This window comes from Nycticebus coucang, chromosome 6 (genome assembly GCF_027406575.1).
Source record: "Nycticebus coucang isolate mNycCou1 chromosome 6, mNycCou1.pri, whole genome shotgun sequence".
NCBI lineage: Eukaryota > Metazoa > Chordata > Mammalia > Primates > Lorisidae > Nycticebus > Nycticebus coucang.
The window spans coordinates 26,620,684-26,629,139 of NC_069785.1; the positions used below are offsets into that span (position 1 = coordinate 26,620,684).

The 8,456-nt window shown below is 31.1% G+C and overlaps 1 non-coding gene across 1 annotated transcript; it reads left to right on the forward strand.

Moving 5' to 3' along the window:
• The first annotated feature begins 7,731 nt into the window (after positions 1-7,731).
• LOC128589346 (U6 spliceosomal RNA) lies at positions 7,732-7,838 on the forward strand. Its single transcript, XR_008380939.1, has one exon. It is a non-coding gene; the product is annotated as a U6 spliceosomal RNA (small nuclear RNA).
• The last annotated feature ends 618 nt before the right edge of the window (positions 7,839-8,456 follow it).

Below are 8,456 nucleotides of genomic sequence, written 5' to 3' on the forward strand. Positions count from 1 at the left end.
AAATAACTTCAGGTATGATTCAGTATATTAAATCAATATAACAATAAACATGTTTGTGGAAGACATATGGCTGTTGAATAGCTATTCAAAAATTAAATTTTGTTTCATTTACTAGAGGAAAAAGAAAGGGTTGCCCAGAATTTTTTCCCAGATACTTTAGCAATGATGCTAGAAGAAAATTTTAATTATTATTTCTCTATCTCATAACACCATGAACACACAACCACAATCAGAAAATCTAAAGAGGAGCTACAGTATTAGTAAAACTCGTGACATTCCAAGCCATGATCACAAAAGCTTTATGTATATTATCTTCTTATATAATCTTTCCAATCAACTCTCCAAATGTAATCCTTCCCTTGAGTGAAATTGTAACCTCCCTTGTTGCACTAAACTATTTTTAGATGGTAATATATTTACTTGAGAAGATTTTTTAAAATTTACTCTACTATATGTATTAGATATATTCTTTGTTCATTTATGTATCCTTTCATTATTCAGCCAAATTCCAGAAAATTTCCTAGAATGTACTTATAGACTGAAGGAATCTTTTGAGTACTGATGGCTTCTTTTCCCAAATGATAATTTCAACCCTAAACAGCATATGAAATAAACTTCATACTCACAATATATGTGTGTGAGATATTCATATTTTAGTAACATTGCATAAACTAGGGGGATGTTACACAAAATTCAAAAGTTTTTGGGTTTTGTTGTTTCTGATGTTGTGGTGTTGTTCTTTTATATGCGTGTAATGACAGGAGAAATTTTATATATTAAGATATGCCAAGAAATACATAGCTTTATATTCTCGGAGATTTGTCTTATATTTGTCTATTTTTATACAAATCATTATTATATATTTAATTTATTTCAAATTCAACTCTTGTGAGAGCATTTTTTTATTAATATTAATTCATTGCTGTGTACATTAATGCGATCATGGGGCACCATACACTGGTCTTGTGAGAGCATTTTTAAATTGTCCTCCCTTGTATTTATTTTTTTTTATTTTGGATTAATATGAGGGTACCTAGGATTAGGTTACATTGTTAGTGTTTGTAAGGTAAAGTCTGACTTGCAGTTGAGTCCTTCACTCAGGAAGTATCCCATATGGCCCTATGTTGTACCTGATAGGTGGGAACTTACCAAACCTCCCTCCACTCCCCGTTTTTATAAAATTGTGTTTTTCTCTTGTGTGGGTCTATAGTTGTTGATCTACACATTTCAACACAGTGTTGAGTACCTCAGATGCTTGCTTTTCCATTCTTGAGATACTTTGCTTAGAAGAATGTTCTCCATATCTGTCTGGCTAAATACAAAAGATGCAAAGTCTCCATCTTTTTAATGGCTAAGTAATATTCCATGTTATGTATATGCCACAGTTTATTAATCCATTCATTTGTTGATCAGCGGTGGGGGCATTTCCACATCTTCATGATTGTAGATTGAGCTGCAGTAAACATTCAACTGAAAATGTCCTTAATAATTTTTTTTTTCTTCTGGATAGATACCTAATAATGGGATTGATGGATCAAATTTCTAGAATAACTCTACTCAATCATAGTGTATGACTGGTATTTATGGATGAATTATACTTGATAATATTTTGTAAAGAAGTTTTGTTTTTATATTAATAAGTGCTATTCCATTATAGGGATTTTTGTGTGCTTTCTATGTGTGGTATCAGGTATTGGGATAACAATAGTTTCGTGAAACAAATTAGAAAGTGTTTCCTTCTCTTATTTGAAAGAGATTGTGTAGAACTTGCATTAATTCTTTCACAAAAGTTTAATAAAATTCTTGATGGAAATCATTTTGACCTAGAGGCTTCTTTTTCAGGAGGTTTTAGGACCCAAATAAGATTTCTTGATAATTATAGTGCCATTAAAACTATCTATTTAATTTTGGGTAATTTGTGGAAGTATTTTTCCAAGAACTGGTCCATTTTGTCTAACCTGTCAGATTTATGTGTTTTAGAATTATGTATAACATTTCTTAATTATCTTCTTATATCGACAGAATCTTTCTTGGCATCCTATCTTTATTCCTGATATTGGTAATTTATTTCTCCTTTCCCCCCCACTATTTTTAGATGTTTGTCAATACTATTTTTTTTTTTTCAAGGAACTAACTCTATTTCACTGGCTTTTTAATATTGTTTACACTTTTTATTTTTGTTTATTTATTTATAGACTCATATGTCTGATTTTCTTTCTTATGCTTACTTTAAGCTTATTTTACTTCTTTTTATATTATGTTATTGAAGCAAGAAAGCCAATGATTTCTTTGAGAATTCTCTTTTTTTTCTGTTTCATTTGCTGCTTTACATTTCATTCTCAGCACTGCTTTAGCTGAGGTATATCCCACACATTTTAGTATGTTGTCTTTTTATTTTCATTTATTTCAATATATTTGTAAAATTCCTTTGACAATATTTTTGACTCATACATTATTTACAAGTCAGTTGCTAATTTTCAAATATTTATAGGCCTTCCCATTATCTTTCTGTTACCGGTTTGTAGTTCAATATCATTATGGTTAGATAACAAACTGTGCATGATTTCTGTGCTTTTAAATGTTTTAGATATCTTCTTTTACTATCCTAGAATATCATTTATCCTTAACTATGTTCTGTGAACAATTGCAATTAATATATATTTTCTTGTTTTGGGTATCATGTTGTAGAAATGGCAGAGTTTCTTGGTCGATGATATACCAAGTTTTTATAGATAGTTGCTGATAATTGTCCTAGTTTTTCTATTAATAATTGTCTAGAGTCTTAATGAAGTCTCCAACCACAATTGTGAATTTATCTATTTCTCTTTTTAATTTTATCAGTGTTCATTTCACATATTTTTAGTTCTGGTATTTGGTCCTTATGCTTCTAGGATTGATATATCTTTTTGTTAGTTTAACCCTTTTATCATCACATAATACCACTCTCTGTTGCTGGTAATTTTCTTTGATTCAAAGACTATTTTCTATTATATATAGACAATTTTGTTTTCAAATTAATAGATTCCCATTTCCATAATATGTCTCTATCTAGCATTTACTCTCAACCTGCCTAGCATTATACTTGAAGTGAATCTCTGCAAGAAACAATTGTATCATGCTCTGTAATCCACTCTTCTAATACGTCTTTTAATAAGTGAATTCTGACCATTTCCATTTAATGTAATTATTGATAAGTTAGATTTGAAGTCTGTATTTTATTTTTGTTTTCTGTCCTCTATCTTTAACATTTGTTTATTTTTTTCTGCTTGGATGATGATTACTTTTGCTATGTTTTTAAGAATTATATTTCTATTTATCTAGATATTCATATGTTCATATGTTTTCTCTAGGCTTTTTTTGTGGTTACTCTAATTTCATATTTACATGATTTGTCACAGTCTATTGGTGTCGTTATTTTTATCAGTTCAAGTGAAATGTAGAAATCTTACCTTTATTTACATTGCATATTTCCTGTACATATAATAAGAATAAAATCAATCAGTGTGATAATTTTTAATTCACTGCCAACAGTAATTTAGGCAACTCAAGTGAAGAAAAAGAGTCTATTGTATTTGTTCATATTTTTGCTTATTTTGTTCTTTCTCCCTTAGTGGTATTACATTGTTTTTTTTTTTTTTAATATTTTGCTTCTCCCTTTTTTTCTTCTTTTAGAAAAAAAAATTCTTTATCTACTCTTCTAAATTATGTCTGTTGGTGACAAATTATCTTACTTTTTAGTCACACAGAATGACTTGATTTCCCTTTCATTCTAGAAAGCTATTTTCCCCGTGTACAGGAACAGTTTGTTTCTTTTAGTACTTGAAAAGTGTTGTACCTTTTTTTGTTTCTCTAGCTACCATTGTATCTGAAGAAAATTTACTCTCATTCTAATCATTGTTTTGTATAATTTCAAAAATTTAATGATTATATGGCTTGGTGTCATTGATATATTTAGATATATCCTGTTTAGTGTTCAGTTTCTTGATCTGTTTGTCTACTTTGTCAAATTTAGGAAAGTTTTCCTCTATTTATTAATTCTGGTATTCTTCCACCAGTCTCTTTTCTTGTCCTTCTAGGATTCTGAAAAACGTAATTGTAGATCTTTTGCTGTAAAGTCATGCACTGCCTATATGACAGTGGTCTCATAAGATTATAATACAATAAATTTGCAGTATTGGAGTTTTCCATTTTTAGCTAAGTTTTGATGGGGTTACAATTGCCTGCCACACTGGTACAATAATATGCTATACATGTTTGAAACCTACTGAAGATGGGAAACCTGGGGCATTGGAGCCACGTGTGCCCTTCTGGATTCTTATATGTGGTCCTCTTACCAAATCTGAAATTTATAGAACAAATCCCTTCAATAAATGTGGATTTGGTCCAGGGATTACACTTGGGGATTTGAAGGGCTCAACAATGGCAAAATTACCTAACAATACATTTCTCAGTATGTGTCCCTACTGTTAAATGACATATGACTGTGTATTTGCAGGTCCCTAGAAGATTTTATCTTTTTTTCTCTGTTTTTCAAATTGCATAGTTTCTGTTGTTCTACCTCCCATCTCCGTTTTACTCTTCTTTCCTCTCTTCTACCATTAAGCCCATTCACTGATTTTTTTTATATTGGTAATTGAAAATTTTGTTTCTAAAATTTCTTTTTGCTATTCTTAATATATCTGTTTCTCTGTGAAGATGTTTTCAATGTGTTTGTAACTGCTTCTTGATGAATGTTTACTTAAAGTGCTTTAAAATGTTTTTAAATAGCCTGGACAAATATTTTTAAATAGTCTTGGAAAATTCTCATCACAGCCGGATGTAAATAGAAGGCTGGGTTCCTCACTCACGCTTCATTGACATCCAAGGGGAATGGGCATTAGGTACTAGTGGGTGTGAATGATGTGGCTCTGGTTTATCACATAAACTCCGCTGATGTGATGGGATTGACTTGTTACTACTAGAAGGTATTGGCTTTCTTACTAGTACTAGAAGGTGGTAAAATACCTAATTCTCCAGTAGGTCTTCTCTGAATCCCCAAAATGAAGGGGTAGGGATACTTCATTATGGTTGGGGAGGTGGAAGCCCGTGTTCTTCATGTAATTTTCACTGACTTTGCTGGACAGGGAGACTTGTTACAGACTAGTGGCGATACAATTATCAGTTTCCTACTTGACCTTCCCAGACATCACCAGGGCAGGGGCTTTACTGTGTCTACAAATAGCCTTGTGATGGTGGAAATCAAGATACCCCACTCAGTCTTTTCTGCAACAGTTTGGGGCCACAATTTTAGGTTGTTTTTCTTTTATTTATTATTATTATTTTGTTGTTTGCTTGGAGTTGAGTGGTTATTGTACAAAAACGTTGTGTCTAGTTAGGCTGCTCTCTTTGGCTAAAAAGCTGTTTGCTGGAGAAATTTTGTCTGTACCCACTGGCATTTGCAAGTAGCCAGCCCTTTTAGCTCCAAGTCTGGTATATATGAGACCAAAACTAAAACTCAGGAAAATCATGATCATGTTCTTTATTCTTTATTCTTGAGGTTCCCAGCCGGTTGACTTTCTTCTTTTTTGTCTTAGTAAGTTTAATATTCATTTTATATGTAATATGCAAGATTTTTGCTGTGCATGGTAGAAATTACAAGAAAAAGCAAGTCTACTTCATCTACCTAGAAGATGCTTCTCTTACATGAGTGTATTTAGATTTCAAAATATTTAAAGATATTGTAGGCATTTAATTTATTTTTTCTCACTTTATTTCATAGGAATAAAAGAACTAGATGATTTCATTTCTTTTAAACTAATTAAATTATATACATTATATAGTATATATCAATGAATATTCTATTTGCATTTGGAAAAAAATGTATGCTCTACTGTTTTGAGGTAAAGTGTTCTATAAATATTAATTAGAAAAAAATTATTTTATAACATATTCTATATCCCTATTCCTTTTCGTCATACATTTTCTGTCAGTTACTAACAGACATGAGTTGAAATCTCAATCTCATATTATGAATTTATCTATTTCTGCTATTTTAGTGTCTGCTTCACGCATTTCAAAGATCTGTTATTAGGCATATACACATTTAATATTACTGTATCATTTTTGAGAACTGATCCTTTAGCCATTAAAAAAATCCCTCTCTTTCCTAGGAAAGACACCTTGTTTTGAAGTCTAGTTTGTATGGTACATCAGATATTTATGCATAAGGGTTTTCTATCCTTTAACTTTTTAAAAATCACAATGAAACTATGTTTTAATTTTTGACTTATTTTTAATCAAAGTAACTTTTTTGAAGTTGTATATAGTTTACCTTGGTTTGTTTTTCTTTTCTTCAATCTATCAATTTTTGTCTTTATTTGTTTTGAAGGTTGTAGCACACTTGATAATATTGAGCTTAAATCTATTACCTGGCTTTTTATTTTCTTTCATTCTGTCTGTTCTTTAAGTTCTGGTGACCTTTTCTGGTTTACAAAATATTATTTTTTAAAACATTTTTTCCAAATATTGACTTATTATCTATAGCTATTGGTCTTTTGTGACATAAAAGAATGAGCACTGAACAAATGGGAAAATGAATCATGCTAGATGTTTCTGCTGTTAATTGTTGTTAAATTGACCAAGCCATTTATCTTTCTCCTGTTTTTAACCAGCTAAAGTATTAGATGGTTTTAGTTGCTTTATATTTGCCATCTGTAATTCCATTTACTACCTGTATATAAACCATTGTAATTTACTTACACAGAAAGCTTATTTTAAGTAAAGCTTCTAAATATTTGATTAAATGATTAATATATTTTAATCAAATCAATAGTATGAAAATCAAATATACTTTATGGCATACACGAACATTATCTCTTTCAAATATTATTAATAAATATATATAAAACAGATTTGTACTACTTTAAAATTTAAAAATACATTTTAATACTATTTTTATGATTTTAATTAGTGTGCTAATATTTCATATTAGATTTCTACAAGGACTTACATGATCATAAATTCCTGTAAAAGATAGAATCAGAAACAAAATTTTAACATTGGCAGCATTTATCTTATCTTCTCCTAATTTGTCTTTTCTTCATTCTGAAGTGTAGTAACCCATGAAGGTGAGACAAGCATTTAAATTGGGAAAAAATAAAAATAAAAAACAGGAAGAAAAACAATTAACACATTCAGTCAACTGGATGAGTCCTTCAATACACCAGGGAAGAATATCAAGCTTATCATCTTTAAGTAGTAAAAGTTTCAAAGTAAGACTAAAAGAAAAGTTTGTTTCTAAAGAATGGTTTCTGGCTATCCTTTTCAAAAGTATTTATAAACTGAAGGGAAAGCCCACACAGCATAATATCTGCCATTCTACTACTCAATAACCCTTTGAAAGGGCTTGCAGAATTTATTATTATTTACCACTTGTCTTAAGAATGGAGATGGTGAATGTTGCTACCTCATTATGTAACATTGCAGTACTAAAATAAGCAGATATAATATTAAGGTTCACTTTTTTTTTTTCCTATTTGGCTGGGGCTGGGTTCGAACCTGCCACCCTTGGAATATGGGGCCACTGCCCTACTCACTGAGCCATCAGCACCTGTCCCTTAAGGTCCACTTTTATTATCATCACAAAATGTCATATTTCTCAAATGTCTTTGATTTGTAATTAAAATATTCTTTTAATTTTATGTCTTAGCTTTAACTCTTTTAAGATTTAGAAGCTTTTAGAAAGCCACTCATGTGCTCGCTTCCGCAGCACATATACTAAAATTGGAACAATACAGAGAAGATTAGCATGGCCCTTGTGCAAGGATGACATGCAAATTTGTGAAGCGTTCCATATTTAAAAAAAAAAAAAAAGCCACTCATCACAAGGTCCCAGAGTAACAGATGCTGGCGTGGGTGCAGAGAAGAGAGAGCATCATACACTCTCAGTGGGACTGCAAACCAGTACGGCCTCTCAGAAAAGAAGTATGGAGATTCCCTAAAGACTAAAAGTTGACCTACCATTTGATCCTGCAATCCCATTACTACGTATCTACTCAAAAGGAAAAAGACATTTTACCATAAGGTTATTTGCACTGGAATGTTTATACATGCACAATTCTCAATTGTAAAGATGTGAAAACCACCTCAGTGCCCTTCAAATATGAACGGATTAATAAATTATGGTATATGTATCCCATGGAATACTACTCAGCCATTAAAAAGTTGGAGATTTTGTATTTTTTGTAACAACCTGGACAGATTTGGAGAAATTTCTCCTAAGTGAAGTGTATAAATTTGGGATTTCGGTAATGAAGAAATTGGTAAACATAAACCTAAATACCACAGAAATAATAGATCTAAGACGTAATAGATGAAGCACCGGGAGGAGAATCCCACTAGGATTGAGATACAGGCTGCATTACAGATGGCATCACTGTGGATCAGTAAATGGAAGGGAAGTTGATATGCTCTTACAT